Source organism: Sander lucioperca, chromosome 5 (assembly GCF_008315115.2).
Source record: "Sander lucioperca isolate FBNREF2018 chromosome 5, SLUC_FBN_1.2, whole genome shotgun sequence".
Lineage (NCBI taxonomy): Eukaryota > Metazoa > Chordata > Actinopteri > Perciformes > Percidae > Sander > Sander lucioperca.
In genome coordinates, this window is record NC_050177.1 from 21,742,725 (window position 1) to 21,764,499 (window position 21,775).

The following is a 21,775-nucleotide window of genomic DNA, read 5'->3' on the forward strand; positions in this document are numbered from 1 at the left end:
TGTGTGAACGACTGATTTAGTGAGACACAAATAAGACATAAGTGCTTATAACTTTATGTTACTGCAGCTTTCACAACTGTTGATACAGGGGGCAGCCATGTTGGATTTTGAACTCGGGCTACTGCGAGGTTGTACGAGTTCCGAGCTCGTAAATACGAGGTCAGGGGGCGTGTTTACTACTTTGACCTCGTAAAAAAACGAGTTGCGAGGTAAATAGAACGCGGCATATTTTGAGCCTTGTTAGTGGTATAGAAATAACGATTTCTTTTTACTTTACCCTCTGCCCCGACGACTAGCTAATTAGCGTTTTGCGATAAAACTGGTCACAGTCGATTAGCATGAAAACATATCCCAGAGAACGGTCGACTCGGTACACATGTGTTATCAACCCCTAGGTTCATTTTGTGCCGGATTTGTCCTTTAAGGTGAGAATCACAGTAGCATTTATTCACAGAACCTACACAGGAGCATTTACTGCTTTCAAATAGAGACTGGCTCAGTACTGGCAGGCCTGGAAAGAATGTGCCCTGAATTTCAGACTAACTCCCTTCATGTGACCAGACTGTGATCGAGACGTCAAGGGGCTTGGTGTATTGTTTGTGGAAACACCGCTAAAGATTTAAAGATTACAGATTTATGCTCCACTGAACTGGATGCCTGCATCATACAGATGTGGCTAAAAAGCCCCCCAGGAAACTGAGGATGATAGGTGTTTTTAATCATGACTCAGTCTACTGGGGAATCCATCACTGAGGATTTTGAAAAATCTTTACAGTTAATGGAGCAATGCTGTGTTTCATCCCTTCTCCTAATTGAATTAAGAACGGCACCAGTTTATCATCGGTCTGCAAACATCTGTTTGTCAGTTTAGTGACAACTTTGTTTTCCCACCTTCTGATTATCAGCTGGGCTTATCATAGTCATAGATAAGTAAATTAAAATGTGACACAGTAAGGATTCAATTCCTTCTATATGTGACTACTTGCGAAGAGAAAAATAATCTAAGTAAATAGATACAATTTTCAGACAACGTATGCCTTTGGAATATGCAATTAAACAGTGTCTGATTTGACTGTATTGTGCCCATAGAACCCAATATAAATTATTCCTGGCAGCTAATGTAAACTATATTTCAATTCACGCTGTTTAATTGCTGGGAAATCCCAGTTTTTATGTCTCAGCTTTATTTCATAGTCAGGTCACTAATTAAAATCTGCAGTGTGAAAGTTCATTTGCATGAAACATCAGTTTTATCATTTATTCACTTTTGATTGCTGTCACATTATTTTAGGTGTTAGGTGTTAGATTGCGTCTTATTCTAATTATTTAAACAATAAATTAATCTGAAAGACCATCATGAATACAAATATCGGCAATCTGCAGAACACCTTTTAAGGTTGTTTCACATACTGAATGATTGATGTAGGCTATTTAGTGTGCATAAAAAAAAAGCATTTCTTAAGCCCTTAGCATTCAGCCCCCTTTTTCTACAGGGGTAGGGGTGGGGAACAAGGGATGTTTGGGGGGTGATAGCATGTCAACAGTGGATCCACATAGATATGGTATACAGCATTTCAAATCTGGGAATTTAATGATTGATGTGGCATGCAGCTTAAAGGGGAACTATGCCGTTTTTTTAGCTTAATTTACCTTAACTGAACAGGTCAATGGAATGGTTATATGACTTTTTTTGAGTTGAATGGTGGTCTCGCCCCCCCCTGCGCCTGTGAGTGGAAAAACTTTCGGCCAGCGAGCCGACAGCCTCAGTGTCAGGAAGTATGGCGTGATATCCGGTCTCGTGATGTAACGAATTGCTTCACGGCACTGCACACATACGCCCATTCAGGAACCGGCTAACAAGGTAGCGATGGAGTTTTTCACAATGTCGTCATGGCTGAGCCAGATAAAAAGAAGCAGAAAGCTAGGAAAGCATTGTCGGAGGAACAGAGAAAGAAGAAACGGCAGACTGACCGAGAGAGGAGTCAGACACGAGTAAACATAGGAGCTGCCAAATATCTATTCTGAAGCTGTAGGGGGGGCTCTATAGAGAAACCTGCCAGCAAAAAGAGAGAAAACAGCCAAGAAATGGCCAAAACTGTATAGCGCCTCTTTACGTTTTTCTACTCATGAATAAGAAATAAAAAGTAATTAATTAATCAAAAATAAATTGTGAAAGTGTATAAGGGTTTAGTACATTATGATATGAGTGTATGATGGCCATTCTCATGCTAACTTATGTCTCATAAGTTGCTGCAGCAGTTTTTGGGCATAGGAAACAGACACATCAATGTTTATGTTAAGGAAAAAATATCAAGCTGTGTAACTATCTATAGTCACAGGAGCACTGGGGTGATGTAGCCTGACGTGGTCATTCTCAGATTCATAGTCAGAATATGAGTCTGATACTGCTCCATTGGGCTGTGATTATGGGGGTGTTTCAACCGAACCAGGAAAGAAAAGGCTTGGACTCAATTGGATAGACCAACAACCAATCAGAGCAACGGATAGACCTACAACCAATAAGAGCAACGGAATATGTGACATATGTAAACTTTTACCGAATCCAGTAGGAAGGACGGCAAAAACATATTTCCGATCGACAAATGCCTTGATCGCGGTTCTCTGTTCCTCTTTTAAAATGAATGCGCTGTCGATATCTTCTGTAACAGACGCGATGGCGGAATCTACACATCTCGATTCTCCAGCGGCAGCCATCTTTGTTGTCAACGAATTCAACCCAAGCGCTCTTTGGTGACGTGGTTGATTACGTTACAGTTGATCATCTGTCCATCATCGTATAAAGCCCGCCCTGACAATTTGATTGGTCCAAACAGCTCTGGTTCGAGCATAGGTGCTCCACAACGGATCAGGTCCAGACCGAACTTCCCGACCTCAAATGTTGTGGGCGGGGCTAAATTCGGCTGGCATCCAGGCTAGGGGTGATGCTGTAAAGTTTTGGATTTGAGTAAATGAAAAGTGTTGAAATGCTGAGCTCTAGCTCTGTCCACAGTCTCATGAACACTTGACGGCGTCAACTTCAGTGGAAGCTCAAGGTCTTATATTTCTATGTGATCTATATGTCAGTCACATGATCCTTCCTTTTCTTGAGGTGACATCGAAATCTTTGCTTTATCAGTTGGTGAGTTCAACTACTGCAATCAAGCAGCAATGTGTGGATTTAATGAAAACCAGCCTCTATGTCTGAACTATTCGGAAGTCTGGTCTAAGATTAAGACAACTGCGAAAGGGGGGAGACAACTGCGAAACTGAAAGTGGAAATCAGGCTGGCAGAGAGTAACATGAGCCAAAATGTTTACGGAGAGGTTTGAGAGAGTCACTAAAAGTGCAGTTAAGGGCACACAGGGCAGATCAACAGCAGACGTACAGTAGGGAGCACACTGTTGCTGAGACTTGGAACTCCTCTGCCCTGCAGGCTAAGACTCCAGCATAATTCAGACGTAAAAGCATGGCAAAGATACAGACTGTGAGGGAAGGAGGTGTCAATGCTACAGTAGGAAGAAGAAAGACACTGTTAAGGGAGAGTGTGCCAAAGAGTGGAAGAGTGCAGTTGAAAAAGAGACAAGCAGAGAAAAGAGAGATATTATACTGACAGAGTCAAAACAACATAACTTGCTTGGATCAAAAAGCATGCACTGGTCATAAGGAAGAAAAACCAGACCAGATAAAACCTACAAAAACACAGAAAAGAACCAGGGTGGAGGTTTGAATTCAGGATCTTTCGGTGACATGACAGGTAAATCTACTACTATTACTGAGTTACCAAGGGAATATGCCAAACATAATGAGGACTTTGTGGTGCATAGGACTTTATGGTGTAGGAGGGCAGAGAGCGATCACGTGGGTATAATCCAGACACAGTTAACAGAGGACAGTGCATCTATCTCATCTTCCAGTCATCTTGTGGGCACAGCAGTGTCCCACCATGAATCACAGCCACCTCATATATCTAATCTTATCTTAAACCTGGCAGTCTACAGCTGTAATAAATACCCGGGCCGGGGCACCCCGCCACAACATCAGCTATATGTGCCATTTCATTTCTAAGATGGAATAACGTGGTTCTCCAGTAATTGCCAATTTATCCGGGGGGGGGGGGTGTTTGTCTGTTTCTGCAAACACAGAAACAGACAAACACAAACCAACATTTATTCATTAATATCTTGAATGAAATAATTTGCCTCCTTTTTCTCAAGACCTCCCGTCTCGGACATGTCTCCCTGAACTGACACAGCTGCTACAATACATTTTTCAATCAGAGAGAACCACATCAAATCAGCAGTCCCTAAGCAAACACTAAAGATGTATTTAAGAGGAAGGGAATAGGTGATGCCACGGAAAGAGCACAGAAGCACAGGCACATGACCTGAATATTAAGAGCTCCTTTCATCGTAAAGTGTAAAAGGCCTTACCTTGGGAAAGGTGTTAAGTCTGTTTTTACCTTCTCTGCCAATAAATTAAGGGGAAAATGAAATCTCAAAAAGCACAGAACGTGCAATGTGTCTAGCTGCCTGGACTTAATGTAAAATGGTCAGGTTGTTTGCCCATGCTCATACCTGAATTAGAAGTAATAGCATGACTACATTTTTAATCTGCAGGAAAATGGAATAAATGTAAATCATCATAATCATTTAGTAGTGTGTGTGTCACCTAATCGTATTAAGGTGAAAGTGGAGCACAAAGGAGCACAGAGTTCTTGTTATTTGAATGTGCGGTGTCACATTTTTCATAATTTCACCTGTATGATAAAAAATAAGTAACAGCTTTTAAACCGCCCTGCCAATCAACCAAGGTTTAAACTAAAAAAGACAAGGAGGGGTTTTTAGAGGAGAGTTTTAAGAGTTTTGTGGGAAGCTGCATTCATTTTGAAAAGGTATTGTAGCTCTCCCTGTGAGTTATGGGATCAGGATATTATTCAGATCCCAGAAGCAAGAGGGCTGAATAAATTGAAAAGTTTGAAGGTGAAATTGGAGAACAATGGAACATAGGGGTCGTGTTTTGTTTTCTGTAGAATATGTCAAATTATTCATTCATTAACCTGACCTACAAAATAAAAATAATCTTCAAATGTTTATTCCCAGGATATACTTAAAGCTCATCAGCTCATCAGGAAATAACAGAATATAGGCTTTAAGGGTAAAAGTAGCAGGGTCCTGAAAGATTCCCTCCATGTGGGCGGCTATGAAGTGCCTGGTTACTGCAATGAAAAAGAGGCAGTTGATCAGTGAGAGTCCCTCAGCTCCATCCCCAGACACCAGCTGCCTGTCTCTATTTCAGCACTGAGGACAGCTCCCTTCTTGTGGAACCCAGTGGCCAATCAGCACTAGACTTCTGATGTGTCGAACAGGAGGGTCCGCTTTAAGTGAAACTGACTGACTAACTTTGTTAAATGGAGTTCTCACTTTCTATGGATTTATGATGGTGTGAAAAGGCTTTTATACAGCGTCTCCGCCATCTACCCTCAGCTCCTCAGTACCATGCTAAACACTGTCATGTGGAGCAGCCGGTGGGCCTAGAAGTGAGGCCTTTCATCTGTGGCCAGTCTTACGCTTTAAAAGCAGCCTGGTCGATACAAAATGGAAATCAAAGTCCAATAACGCTGGTCTGTTTGCTTTTAAATGGCAATAAAGAAAAGAGTATGAGAGCACTTTGCCTTTGTTCCACTCTACTAATTAATCATACCTTTTAGCTGGCCACACAAAGCGGTCTAGGTCCAAGGGGGGGGAATAAAAAAAACCCTAAGCCACACTTATTTTTCTATCTTATATATTCAAAGCTTACTGTGTGGCAACACATGCCTGTTTACTATTCTGGAGGGTTGTATCATGTGGTCGTTCCTCTAATCCCTTGAAATGCTTGGAATTGTCCAACAGGAGAAGTGCTCACCTCTCCAGAGCGGGAGAGGAAGAAAATTAAAAGGCAACCTTGCAGGAAATATATCAAAACAATCATAACAAAAAGGAAAGAGGGCTGTGCTGTGTGTACGCATCTACCAGCAAACCTGACTGAATGACAGTGTTAGTCACAGAACACACATCATCCAGTCTGAGTGGTAACCTGACACAATAATAACCTCATGGGACACAGGAAAGAAATATTATATTGTGCATATAATATTTCTTTCCTGTGTCCCATGAGGTTGTTATTGTCTAATTTATAAAAAAAAAAAATTAAAAAAATGCTTTTGTCAATCGAGGATAACAGGGCAAATTTGATGGACAACAATAAAACATAATATATTTTATACTAGGGATGCTAATTTAGAGTTTTTTTCTGACCTACCCTTGTTAACCGATCATTAAACGTTAACTGCCAACAAAGTCCCAGTTGACCCGTCCAGGATGCTCGGATATGTTCAGAGCTCCGCGGACAGCTACAGATTTGTACCGGTCGCTAGGGCTGCACAATTAATTACAATTTTATCGAAATCGCAATATGGACTAGTGCAATATCCAAATCATAGGGGGGGCGCAATTTTTGTTAAAGGCAAAATATGTGTCTAACCATTCTGAATGAAGTATTGTGGGGCTGCAGAGACGTCCTGGGACTACAAATCCTATCCTGCTGACTACAGAAAACATCTTTGTTTGGTACAGGTTCTTGCAAAAATCACACTACATGACTATAGTACATTTGTATTTGTGTTTCAATGAAAATGAGAATGATGATCCAAAAAATTGATCATTCCCTCATATCGCAATCACAACGTCAGTCAAAATAATCGCAATATGACATTTTCCTCATATCGTGCAGCTCTACCGGTCGCGCAGCAACAATGTTCAGTGCAGTGGACACATGCAGCCACTTCCCTGGAACCGCTTGCTACCAGTGCAAGTCTGCAGGTGTCTGCGGAGCCCGAACCGGTCTCCACTCCATCCACCTAAGAGGTTGTCAGCTGTGTGTCTGCCTGGCATATTCTGTTTAGGACGGCTGATTTAACCCGCCAGTCCGCATCGTTATAGTGGCATGTGTCACGTAGCTCTCCGCTGTGAGTCCGGTCCACCGCCCAGCAGAGAGCCATGAGCAGGAAAAAAGAGCAGCTCATAGAACAAAGTTAGCACTAGCAAGTTAAAAATAGAGCGTATAGCTTTCTTTTACAATGCAAAAAAACATTTTTTAATAACTGATAGTATGAATTGGACAAATTTCTTATTGTCGGTTAAGGGTTAAACAGTTAATCATTAACATGCCTATTAAGTACATGATTTGAATAGGGAACACCCTGTTAATCCAAAATACCGTTGCAGAGACATGAAGCTGCTGCCCCAAAACTATAATTGGTGCTAAATTGGCAGCTCCCATAACTTAGTTATAAATTGGACCCAAGATAGACAGTCACCTTGACAGTACTCTGCACTGCAGCATTCTCCTCTGCTCACCTTTGTTGACGCAGCCAAGACATGCGATATAATCTCATAATACAGGACAACTGAAACAAAAACATCTTCCTCTCCATCACTGAACGCAGAGACACATACAAAGTATCAACATCGCCTCTCTGATTCTCAGCTAATTAAGCCCATTACTGTAGATATGGAGCAACAGTTGTGATCTGGTATTAACCCCACTTAGCTTGAGATACAATTTGGGTTGAAATCAAGCACACATTTCTAACACATCATGTTGCATCTGCACTGGATGAAGCAGACAGCTGGGGAAAGACCTAACAGTCAAGGGGTTTGTGATTAGCGTGCACAGTTTCCTCATGCTGAATACGGCTGTCAAAAAAGCATCTGCTCTTCGAAGAAAAGCACATCCGTCCAGAAATATGTACCGCTAGTTTCCATCTGGAGAGGAGAGGAGAGGAGAGGAGAGGAGAGGAGAGGAGAGGAGAGGAGAGGAGAGGAGAGGTCTACTGCTCTTATAAACATCTCTTGCTTGATAGGGGAAAGAAAAGTACACTGCAATGCAGACACCAGAGGGAGAGATAGAAAGGGAAGACGGAAAACAGAGAGGGTTGAGATTACACCTTTAGGAGGCAAGAAAGGCAAAAGATGAGAAGGGGCTGACAGCAGGGAGCTCTTGATTCTGTCCTCTCCACATCATCAAAGTGTCACTTCTGTTACCAGGCTGGGACTGGGGACAAGATGTCCTCCAGGTTCAAAACGGGGATCAGTATGCAGGTCACAGAGCTGGGGGAGAGGGGAGAGGAAGAACGTGGTGGAGCGACAGTCCACAGTGTTTACTGCAGCGATTCCCCACTACCTCGGTCTGACCACAACATTAATGGCACCATTTCCTCCCAGGCAATTTATCAACACTGACAGCGAGCCATACTGGTGTTTCTTTCACAGAGCCATTGTGATATTGGCAAACCTCAGATGACACGTACTGTACAGATACAGACATGTCATCCAGATAACAACAGTGTTAAACAAACAGGAACAACTTCAACAAAAACAGCATAATATGAAAATATAGGTGCAAACATCCGGTTTCTTTTTGGTCTGCATCAGGGCAGATCCAATGCAGCCTCAATTATGGTTACTGTGGAGGAGCAATGGCAATTTTAAACACACACACACACACACACACACACACAGAGTTATAACACTCTATTGCCAACCCACTCTTCTTTCTAACCACAATGAGCAACAAATAAAATATTATATAATTTTATTACTGAGGTCAAAGCTCTCTGCCTTGTAGTGAATCAGATATTTCATCTATCAGTGGTACCTTGGTAAACTACCCTTTTCCCACTGGGTTTATGTACAATTAGCTGAGAAAATAAAGAAAGCATATATTTTCCTTATTAAAATTTATACGGGAAAAATGTAAATTGCTGAATTGCTGAGCCCTAAAACCAAAACAGAGCATATACCACGTCACGCTCTCACTTTCAAAGCCTAATACAAGCATGAGCATATAAAGCATCCCCCTTTTTTCTTTTTTTGGTGTCCATTTCTCTGATTCCCACACTCATAGATCCTTGCCTGGGGCATATACATTGTAATCCCCCTAATCTTTCTCCACTTAATGTAATTTGTATTTACATATACCATCAAGCAACCAGCTACCGGCTGTACTTTAAATGCTGGAGATACCTAACGTGCCCAAAATACAGAGGCTCTCACAGCTCAGCCGAATCGGAGCAGCATGACGAACAGTAGAGATAATGTACACGCAACAATAACGTCCACAGTATCGAAAAGAGCTCCTCTCCAAAAACGTCAAGATTCTTTAAGATTCTGAATGTAAATATGGATGCACTAACAGTGGAGTTTATAGTTTAACAAGATTAAGAGGAGTGGGAGGAGAATGTCTGAAAACTGGCCAATTTGTTCAGAAGACAGTTTGTAATAGTTCAAAACTGGGGTTAAAAGCAAAACACTTAGCAATAGTATTATATTTGTAATTACAGGGGAAAATGCATTTGCTTAACAGTGTGTGGGCTTTCTGGTGAGTGTTGTTGCAGGCTTGTAGCATCAGTCAAGGGCAATGCAAAAAGCACGGTGGGTGGCTGGTGAGGATTGAATGAATCACAACACTGGTTGTCTACACATCATGTACTAAAATACTAGTTAGAGCATTCTCTAATAGCCAGTGGATGTACACGATTATTCAGGTGTTCAAGCTCATTATGAGTGATTGGAGCAGCAATCACCAGAGAGCTTTGCATATTCAATGCTGGGGTGAGGCAGAGGGTCAAGTCGTCTCTCCTTGCGGGTACATTAACAGCTTCTGGAGAACTTCAAAGGGCCGTTGCTGGGAGACGTCCATCATCTGATGTTAATCGTAGTTCAATGGCCATTATAATCTAGACAATTATATCTAGAGTTTGTGTTGGGATGGTGCAGTCTTCCACTCTATTGGTCAAGCTTGCAGTAAACAGTGATAGGTGATAAGTGCAGCAGGGTGTCAGAGTGGGGTTTGGATGTTGCGTGGCTGCCTCCAACACAGGCAATACTCATAGACTGTATAATATTAATGGAAAAAGCATCCAGTTCGGCGAAGTGCTCCAAATGCGGAAGTGCCTTAAACCTGCATTCTATCTGAATTCCAGCAGGGGGAGACTCCTTAAAGGGGTGATAGAATGCAAAACCGATTTTACCTTGTCATAGTTGAATAACGACAGTTCGGTGGGTAAAAAAGACATACATAGAAACTCAAAATCCCATTGATACCCCTATCCTCAGCAAATCTCACATTTTGAAACTGCCGCTGAAAACGGGCGAATCTCAACAAAGCTGGATGCTGACGTCAGGATCCCAAAACCATCAATTCAATCAAGTCTTTGTCACACCCCAACATTTGCATAGGCTACACCACTGACCTGAGGTCAGCTTAGTCTTCTGAATCTAGCTAGGTCATGCAGATCTCCAGAGGTCCGCTATTTAATTACTAAATTCACTTCTGAGACTTTTTTATGCGAGAAATCAGCTATGTAGAGGTCAAATATGGGCCGATTTACGAAAATTGATGGCTAATTGCAAATTTTGTCCGACTGTGTGTCGCAGTTCAGCAGGAGCTCAGCAGGCTACGTGACAGCAGCTGGTGCTGCCTCGCCGCTTGGCGTGTCCTACTTCATAGACTCGCTGTGAGCTAGCTGGATCTCCGTCACGAAGGGAAGCCCGCGGCACTCCATACCCGCGCAAAGTCACCGTTTCTGGGTTACTGGACTACAAAATGCTGAGGCCTGATGGAGCTTCAGGGCCTGCAGCTAGCTGCGATCTTTAGCTACCCATAGGATGAAGGGACAGTAGCAGCTAACGAAATCCCTAATGTTCACAAAAATGCATTAAATTGAAATCGGACACCATAGTTAGCTTTATAAGACCTTGGGGTAGATGTTATATAAGTGGCGTGACGAAATTCAAACTGTAAATAAACTTTAATTATGCTGAAAGTGAAGCTAACTAGCTAGCCAAGATCTGTACACATAGCTACGATTAAAGCGAGAAGTAGCAGCTAACGAAATCCCTAATGTTCACAAAAATGCATTTAATTGAAATCAGACACCATTGTTAGCTTTATAAGACCTTGGGGTAGATGTCATATAAGTGGCGTGACGAAATGCAAACTAAATATACTCTAGTTATGCCGGCAGCTGGCAGCCAACCAGCTCCGCGGAGCTCCAGTAGTCCAGTAGCCTAGAAACGGTGACTTTCACTGGGTGAGGGTGCCATTTTCTCGTCTCAGTCTCGTCAGACTGTGTGGAGCTCCTAAAGTCCGACACGTCTTACCAAATTTGCAATTAGCCATCAATTTTCGTAAAACGGCCCATATTTGAGCTTTATATAGTTGATTTCTCGCATAAAAACATATCAGAAGTGAATTTAATAACGAAATAGCCCGACAAACAACGTATAACTTTGCAGTGTCTGAAATATGAGACCTGCTGACTCGTTTCCAATGTGTTTCTATGGGGTTCGCTCAAACCAATCAGCGCGCAGCTCATCTAAATATTCATGAGCATACCATATTTGGAAGAAAAGCTCTTGTTCCAAATAGAACCATATTCACAGGGTAGTTAAGGGCCCATAAAAGAGCATTCGGGCAATTTTCAGCCCAACCAATGTTACATACCCTATTAGGAGACCTTAAGGAACAGTGTGAAATACCCTATATAATCATTCTATCACCCCTTTAAAGCTGCATTCTATCTGAATTCCAGCAGGGGGAGACACGTGCGGTTGCAAAAGGAGGTCGGTTTCTGTAGAAGTCTATGAGAAAGTGACCCACTTCTCACTTGATTTATTACCTCAGTAAACATTTTCATAATGAGTTTATGGTCTCAATCGCTAGTTTTAAGTCTTCTGCAACACAGAATGATGTTAATGTTTTGAATTATGGTCTCGTTAAAATCGACGATAAAGCAGGGGGTGTTTTAGGGCGTGGCTATGATGTGATTGTCAGTGAAAGTGTGTAACGTAGAGTGTAAGGGCCATAGACAGTTAAAGAAATGGACAAAGTGACGCCGTTGTTTTCAACGGAGACCGGTGATAGCTGAGCGTTACTGAGCAGCCTCCAACTGAGCTTGAAGACGTAGATGTGCCGTGAGCAACCTGTCTGAAAGTTGGAAGTCTTCTGGTAGCTGTGCCAAGAGAAATCTCAATCATTCCCAATCTAGCAGAGACGGAGAGCGTAGGTATATGTAAGGAGATAACATAGACACAGGCTAATTATTGATCACTAAAATGCTAGTTAACATTAGTAATTAAACTTAAACAGCTAATGGAAGTCCAAACTGCCTGCGAGCTTCTCCTGTACTATACGGTAATTCCTCTACGACAGTAAGTCACGTGGTTATGACACTGTCACAATCGTTAGCCTATTTTTATAAAAACGTCTGCTACGGAGCCATAACGTGAGGTACAAGGTAATGGAGCCTTTTATACATTGTCATGTTTCTTTAGAAATAAACAATGGACAAATAGAGTCTTTAAACGCTTCAGATGTAAAGTTATGTACTTACTTATGTAGTTAAGTAAGTGACATCAAAATGAATGGCAGTCAATGGGATGCTAACGGGAGGTGATGGCTTGATAGCAACAAAATGGCTCCATAGGAGCTACGCTTTGCTTTACTCCTCCCTCTCGTCTAAAATCGTCACATCCACAACCAGGATGGCTGCGCCCGTAATGGCAAACTCAACGACTCATAGCAGATCTCCACAAACCACAACACATGCTGTGTCCATTAATATTATACAGTCTATGGCAATACTTGAAGACACTGTGGCAATTTCTTGTGATTGACAGTCTGCTGTCGTTCCTCAGTCTGCTGTCCTTCCAATCTGCAGGGCTCTACTGACTAGGTGTAGGATACATCTACACTACTACCTTTTCATTTTTTAGCAGCATTTTGAGACATAACCTGATCTCTGTCCACACAAGAGTTTTAGCTCCAGTAGCAGAACTAATATCCGACCATATTAACACGTCTGAGAACACATATCACATGACCATTCACATACGTGCGTCGTTAAAAACAGGAAGCACATTGTGTGACGTAACTCTGCGGTTGAAATTGAAAATACAGAAAATACAGAAAATACTTTGGAAATAGAACAACAATGGCGAAAGGTAAGAGCAGGGATGTATTAGCTTGGACCAACGTTGAGGTGGAACTGTTACTGAAAGTTATGTAAGCCTACCTAACCGATAAGACTGACTGACGTGCATCGTCGTTTCCAAAGGTCTCCGTTTGTGCCCGTCCAGATAACAAAGCAACCCTGGAGTTTTCAAACCCAAATGGGGGCAGCAGTGCTTCCAAATGTCTCTGTTTCAGGGGCTCAGAAAAGCCAGAGTAGTGTGGGCACGAGGCGTAAACGCCGTAGGGTAGATGTAGCCTTAGTCACTATCCTCACTGCTCGTGACTCATGCCACGTCTGACCCTCAGCAGCTGCTTCAAGCAGCAGCTGCCCTCTTTTACCAATCGGTCAGCTCCACAAGGGCAGGTCCAGCCGCTTCAGCCAATCTCCACACCTCTGAGTCTGCCTTGCTCCCCCCTGATCCTGCAGTGTAATTACTTGACTGTTTACTGCCTGCCCCACCTGCCTGGCCTGTCAGTCCTGGTCATTACCCAGAGACAAAAGGACAAATCTTATGCCATGCTGAACCCCATATGCTCCACTTAATGCTTTTGGTGAAAACAGTAACTTTGTTTATGGTGCACAGGCATGGACATTGAAAGTAAGACAACATGAAAAGTCATGGATTAGAATTCTATTATATAATAAAGTAAAACTCCAACCCAGAGCTGTTCCTGTATTCAAGGCCAGCATTTACAGCAAAATAAAGAAATCGCTGCTCCTTTGTGAGGATTTACTGTACCTGCTGGTATCATCTGCGACTCTCCTCTCATGCCAGGTGGACTATGAAATCAGTGTAGCTGAATTTTATCAGAGGCAGGCTAGTCACTTTTTAATCATGCTAATTCAAAAGGATGCATGCTGCTGGTGTGCTAACATAAACCCACATTCCTAACATGTAAGTAGTCTAGAATCCAAAAAGTGAACACAGCAGTGAAGAAAAGTTGAAGACTTAGAATGTATCAATGAAAATACAACTAACGAAGAGCCAATAGGAAAAATAAAGTGTCAAAGTTGTTTCTTGGTTTGGCACAACAACTGCCACACGTTTCCAAAGAACTCTGGCAAAGCTTGCTGCATACTACAACTACAGTATGCCTATAGGTATGTCCAACATGTTGGCATATACAGTATGTGCAAGGAAATATTATCACATGAACAGGCAGCAACGCTGTTTTAGTGAAATGAAGGTGAAAATACAACTCTAAGACTAATTGGGGATTTATTTCCCTCTCTTTGTTTTGAAGACTACGGCAATAATTTGGGGACTACCTTTCAAAGATCAATTGTTAAGGTTTTCTGGTATATACCTTTCCTGAAGAAATATTCATTCTGCTTGACAAAAAATAATGAATAGCCATATTTTCCAAGTCCAAGAAAGACGATATATTCCATCATACACATAAAAAAATGTTTGGCCCAATCATCAGAACTATACGGAGTCCCCCTGGGGTCAGCTGATAAAAAAAAACTAAACCGTGCGCACAGATTCATAACCCGTGCGCTCAGTTTTATAAACCGTGCGCACAGATTCATAATCTGTGCTCTCGGTTTTATAAACCGTACGCACAGATTCATAATCCGTGCCCTCGGTTTTATAAATATAAGCAAAATTAGAAAGATATTCACAGATTCAAACTTCTGGGATCAATTCTCTATAGCAAAATGTTATTAAATCACAAATGACGCATCTTTCCTAACGTAGTAAGGTTAACAACGAGCTACAAACTCATTTTCATCAAAACGAGCCGTCCTCCGACCTGGAGAAATAATATTGGTCTCTACGAGCAGCCGGCGGTGAGACGGCAGTGAGACGAGTGCTTAGGGACCATCTACAAACTACAACACCGACACAAAACTATCTATTAATTTAATGATTAAATAAGGTAGTGTCTCCAAACTTATCTCAATTATAACTTATCTCCTTGTAGTTGTACTACAGCACTTACTTTTAAAAAATAAGTTTGGGGGGGCACCGTAGAACTACACAAACTACAGCTACGCTACAAAATGTACTGAAGGATTAACTTTACAACTTCTGATTCAATCTTCCACAAAAAGAACACAATAAGTTGCTTGGCTATATCGTAGCATTGCCACTGTGTAGTCACATACCATTTTGTTCCAATATACAATATAAATGAATAACATATTCATACTTTAAGTGCTATTATCAATATTTAAATGCACTTGAAGCTTTTTTAGTGGTTCCACATTGGAATTTGAAGACTTTTGGATGTCATAACTGTAGACAAAAAGGAGGTTTTGACCAAAAAAAGTTCCATTAACTAACAATATTCTTGATCTGTCCAAATCCTTTGTGTAGCCTAAAATGGGTGTGATAGACAGTAGAAAACAGACAGTAGTTATTTAAATGTTGATGTAGTGGGAAAAAAAAAAAAAACAAGCTGACAGCTGACAGCCCAAACTTAACCCTTGTGTTGTCTTCCCGTCAACCTTGAAAAAAAAAACACCTTTTTTTTCAACGTTTTTGACGCCTTTTTTCACAGTTTGTTTTTGCTTTTTTTTTTTTTTCGTTTTACATTTTTAAATTTTCTTTTACATATTTTCAGCGCTTATTTCTACGTCCCAATTTTTCTGATATAAAAAAAAATAATAATAATAAAATAAAAAAATAAAAAACGGGTCAATGTGACCCGAAGTCAGTCACAGTGTCATCACTTCACATCCAGAAACAATAGCGTGGAGCCAAACGATTGTTTTCCAAAAACTGTAGAGTTCAGTAGCAGATTAAGTTCAAACTGCTTCATTCACTCATTGGAGCTGTACAACAATGAACAGGACAGCCAGGCAGAGTTTTTCCTTAGCTTGCTCGTATTTCAACCTCTACCTCAACCCTAACTGTCATGTTCACGCTGGAAGAAAATAAAAAGAGAATAAATAATTCAAGCTCAGCACGGGTGCTCAATGGAGAAAAGCAGAGTAGGGATATGCAAACATCATACATTAAAGCATGGGAATATGAACAACTTAACCTTGTAGCCAGCTGCAAGGTTTTATCAAAATGTGTGATTTTCAGTGATACCATACATTCACCCAAATCCACTGTTGGTGGACTCTGTTGTGACAAAGGTAGAGAGTAGAGGTGTTGAAATTAATCAAATAATCGATGCATCGAATCGTGGACGTGGACGATGCTGCATCGATAATCGGCCAGGCCATAATCGATTATTTCTGTTTACAATTTAATGTAGGCCAAACAACATTTCTGTTTACATATTCTGTTATGTTTTGCACATTCAGGAAGTGCCATGTGCTCAGTGCTGTAGTTTTATGTATCCAATTTATTTAGTATTAGAGCACTGCAGAATGTTTGGTTTATGAAGCTTGAAAAGCTATGAATTAAATATCCTGTATGGCTTTAATAGAAAAATGTATTTGACGCATTGGGATGCATCGAGATATCGAATCGAAGACATGATAATCGTAATCGAATCGGGAGATCAGTGAAGATTCACACCTCTAGTAGACAGGGAGGCTATCCTGTGCCCTCTGCTGCTCAGACTTTTTTACAAGCTCTGAACGCTCCTCTGAACCAAGCCCCAGCAACTTAAAGAACACAGCCGAGTGCCATGCTCAGACAAAGACAAAGAGCTTTTCACTTTTCTCTTTAGCTGAATGTGAAATAGAGCTATACAGTGACCACCCACTTTTTGTTTTGAAAATGCTTATATAAAGAGGAACCAAGCCAACCAGCTACGAGATGAATCATGACCACTAAACATTTGACTGGGCGCAAAAAGAAAATTGAAAAATGGGAAAAAGCCAAAGGTACAAGTAGGGCTGGGTACCGAGTTCAATACATTTTAGGCACTGACTGAATTGCCTCTAAAGTATTGAGTATCGAAAAAAGCCTTGTCATGCAATACCCAATTTCAATACCTTAAGAGTAAATCTCATCAGCGTCAGTGAGCCAATCAGCATGCAGCATGCTTCTACCAAGATCTACTGTAATAAGGTTTGTGATTGGCTGTCCAACATTACATGTTGTAGAGGCAGGCAGGAAGGAAAAACTCTACGTTACACAGAGACAGGGCTCACGTAGTAGATAAATAAAAAAAGATTTGTGCCGTAATGTCATTTCTTTTTGTTAAAATGGAATTTAAAAAATTGGTATCGGAAAAAGTATCATTTAGGAACCGGTATCGAAGTCACGGTACTGGTATCAAACATTTTTGAACGATACCCAACCCTAGGTACAAGAAATAAGGGTGCTCCGATTGATCGGGAACCGATCAGATGACGCACTACTCGTGAGAAAATGTTCTATACGCAGCTAAGTTACACACCAACCAGATTTTGTCAAAGAATGCTGTTGCTAAGTAACAATGCACAATGCTTATAGGAATCACGTTACGTTACTGCTAATGAATCCCTAACATTTCCGGATTTTGCTGCTTCATAATAAAAACATTCAAATACGAAAATAACGGAGGACTTTTATTGTGAAGAACTTAGAGGAAATGAAACCGTTCACAGCCGGGGCTTTGACCAGTCGAGTAGCTAGTTTTCAGCGCTAGTCCGGGACGCCGCCGTGTAACTAGCTAGCTAGCTAGCTGAGCTGAGGTACAGACGAAAGGAAAATTATCTGTTAAAAAATGTGGCGATATATCCCCGGTGTTAAGAGGCCCGCCGCGGAGTCAGCAGTAGCTATGGATGTACAAGCTGTTGAGGGCGAAGTAAAGAAAAAGAGAAGGTACTTTTCAAACAAGTGGCGCATTGACAAAACGTACAGCGAAAGACCGTGCAAAACATTTCAGACCATCCTGCCAACCTGTTTACATTTTAACGTCAATGTAGACTGTAACAATGTTTAAGTCGCTTGAAAGCTGCTGCCGTTTTAAATCTGTTGGCTCTCTGCTGCTAAGTTCTACCCCGCGACTGATGACACACACACACACACACACACGGTGGATGCAGGAAAAACCGGAGATGAGACGTACAGGATGACCTAAATTGAGGACAGCTACACTTAATACATCCATGAGCTACACTCGTTATTGTAAAATCAATGATAAGTTAAAGTCCAATAAGTCCTTTATCAAACCGTATGAATGTGTGTCCCAGGCCAGGATATGAAATTAACTTACAATGTAAAGATCAACAAGCTACTGACACATAATAAATACATTATATTAATAAAATATGTATTAATAATAAAACATAATTTAATAAAGCAATTCAAAATATGATAGTGCACTCTCTTTTATAAATTTGAATTCTGGAAAAAGTGGCTGGTAAAAAATTTAAGTGGCCCCACCCTGCTCAGAACACACTAAAGACACACTGAAGAACACACTGACAGTTTTTTTTGTAATTTATTCCGAATAAGGCTTTAGCTATATGTTAAGCTCTAAGCTGTTTAAGGTGTGTTTCTAACAGAGGAAGTGGAATGTTTCCTGTCAATAAAAGTAAACCGTTGACAATTCACACTACATTATCTTCTGTTAATTTTAATACTTTTTGTTGTTAAGAATATTAAAATTAATATATGATAAATATGACATGATAAATAGAAGGTTTCAAATAGACCCGGTGATTGGTCATCGGCATCGGTCGACACGGCTCACAGCAATCGGTGATCGGTCCCAAAAATCCTGATCGGAGCACCCTTAACAAGAAAGTGTACAGAAACGATCTTAGACTTCAGGGGTAGCAGCTAGCGGTTCGCGGCCACTCGGGTGCAGTAAACATTTCCATGGTAACAGCGAGTTCCACCAATCAGAGACGTCGCTGTTATGCTTAGGAGCGTAGGTAGTCAGAGACATACATTTGCTATTTCTTAAAAAGGTTGTCTAAGAAAAAGAAGGCAGTCATTTCATCAAACTGTGTGTTTTCTCTGTGTGTTTATGTGGGTGTGCGCATGTGTACGAGCGTGTTATGGTCTCAGATTGATTGCTCTATTATGGTCTTATTTGATCTACTGTGTTAATTACTTGCATCAACACAACCTGTCAGCCTCAATCTGCCAAGCATCATGAGGCTGCTGAGCAGAGGGTTGCTCACTGAAACTCAGAGTAATGTCAACAATGCATCCTTCTCGTTCACGTGCACTGATCAATTCCAGACAGCGTTGCAGATAGTGCACTTCTGGCCTTGCTTTTGCAGGGTAAAAATGTTCAGATTTATCTCACTCAAATGTTCAAAATATGAGGTGTTTGTTCAGTGCACTGCGGAAGACCAGTGTATTTTGGAGATTCAAAATCCATCACTTGTGTTCCCCCAACGTTGTCACCACATGTGATGAGTAGGCAAAATGTCACACTTTTGGTGGTGGTAAAGTACCAAACGCAGTAGGATGTATTGCAGGGATAGAATGGAAATAATGTGCAATTATTAGACCTATATCTCATTGTTATGGGCATAAGCACACATGGACATGTATTAATCATAGATGGACAGGGGTGCGATGGAGCAACCTGTGTCTAGACAGACAGACAGAGGAGCCAGATGGCTGTGAAACAGCAGAGTCACCCTACAGTGCCAACAGTGGATTTTGCCCACCACGTGAAGCCCTTCACAGCATCTGTCTTCAAAAAGCCCAGCAATTATCTCCAAAACGGAGGGAAAAGGCAAACAATGAATTTTTCTATAATTATGTAACGGGCAAAAGGCCACCCATTAAACAAGTAAAAACTAACTTAAGTCTAGTTACCTGACTGACAGCTGAGAGCATTTAGGCAAACACTCCAGGTGTGATTGTTTTTTTTTTAACATCTATTCTTTCAGCTGAGATACTGAAGGGTTTGAACTTGAAGTGATTTATTAATTCTCAGAGTTCTTAAATGTACCCATGTACAGATGGGTCTACTGGGTCTCCTCCAGTATACAAGCACTAAATAGCACTGAATAAACACACTCCCTACAGTGAGTGGTAATGAGCCTCTTTATTCTGTAGTTATTTTGGCCATACGGACTATCTGCAGACCTGGAAGTAGAGCACACAGTGAGTTAAAGGGAAAACGCACTTCTTACTGTACAAATTTGTGAAACATGCGTGTCATAAAATGTACGTTTCATGTATGTGGTCCTAGCTTCATGTGTTAGTGTTACTATGATAACAGTGATTAGGAGGTTGTGCAAAGACATACTGATCAACTGATTTATTACACTGCATTTGACATGCAGCTTAATATGAAAACAACGGATATTGAATAATGACGTTGCAATAATTATGCTGGTGCTCATCTTAGTTGAGGCTGTTGGTGGTTTTGTACTGCACTTTGTACTGCACTTCCCAGAGATCACTTGATACAGATAGTGTTTCAGTATTGTCTTCTGTTAAAACATGCCAGAATACTATGTTCTTCTTCTTGTATTGAGCAATACCTATGAATGAATGCCAGAAACTGGTGTGTCAGCTAGTTTACCAAAGGGACAACTGAGTGAACAGTGGCGGTCAATGGAAAATGTGCAATGTACACTATCACCTCATTATTGACAGCCCATTTATAAACTAGGTTGTAGTCAAATCAAAATGGTGCTTCTAGAAGAAACAAAGTGGATAGCTGTGATGGACAAAATGTGCATAACACCAGCAAATCAAAAGCTAAAGAGCCTAATAATTACCGTTTTGGCTCCAAACAGTGCTACCTTGATGCTTAGGCCTATGTGTAGTGAACAGCAGCACTATTGGTGTGTGTTTAGATTACCAGCCAGCATCTTCAGACTCCGAGGAAAGGAAAGGAGAGGATTGGACAAAAACACGGTCACTCAGGCAACACACACTAATCTGCAGATGCCCCGAGTGAGACTTGGCCATGCTCTCTGACACATGGCAATCATACGGCTCAGTGCAGAAACACAGACACATCGTCACACCACAACTCCAGCGACTCAGTGATGGACCTGGAAGCACCAGCTGCCCTCTGACTGAGAATGAATGTACTGACAGGGACCGACTGTCACCCCCCCCACCCCCAGAGACGAGAGGTTATTTGGAGCTGAACTGAGAGTGTTAAGAGCGAGGGGTTTGATTCAATCAGTGGCCACACTTACAGGCATGGAGAATTTCATTCTTAATCTGGTTACTGGAGTAATCCAGTTTTTGTGTAGCGTGTGTAAATGTCATAACTTGTTTATAATAACCTGGTTAACCTCTGACTGCTGTCATGAGGATTAAGTTACATTGTTTTTTTTAACTGGTTATTGTAGCATTAACTGTAACTGCTTTCATCTTTGGTAAATGTTGTTAAAGCAGATGGTTTTTCATTCTTCGAAAATAAAATGTCAGCGTTACTTGGTTTATTCATAGCCAACAGAGCTACACTGTGAATTTGTACCATGTAAAATATTACCGTCAAAGATTATTCTAATTATAATAATAATAACACATTAGAAAAGCAATGGTTCCCGCAGTAACTCTTCTGTCAGTAAATGAATACATGCAGTGTTCAGATCCAGGATTTAAAATGGGATTAGCTTGAAGTCGTACATGACAGATGACAAATTAAAACAAGACACTGGGGTCCAGCCGTGCACAGTCAAAGGGCTACAGCTTGCCTTAAGGAATGAATAAATACAGATAAATGTGACAGCAGAGCAACATCAGTCTACAACAGGCTGCATTTCAAATTCACAAGGAGTCCAGCAGACTTTTAGAAGAAAACATATTTCATTCTTGGCACAAAACAGTTCAACTGTTCATTTAAATGTTTAATGTTTACAAGCATTCTGTACAATAGTGGCAAGACGCATTCA

General features: G+C 41.1%; 1 protein-coding gene and 1 long non-coding RNA gene across 12 annotated transcripts in view; both read right to left on the reverse strand.

The window, feature by feature from the left end:
* Positions 1-21,775, reverse strand: part of nbeab (neurobeachin b) — a 252,065-nt gene that overhangs the window by 201,846 nt on the left and 28,444 nt on the right. The window lies entirely within an intron of this gene.
* Positions 1,664-19,095, reverse strand: LOC116048354. The gene is made up of 4 exons (XR_004104617.2): positions 19,082-19,095; positions 12,973-12,978; positions 8,585-8,592; positions 1,664-1,739 (listed from the first exon to the last, which is right to left on the reverse strand). It is a non-coding gene; the product is annotated as an uncharacterized LOC116048354 (long non-coding RNA).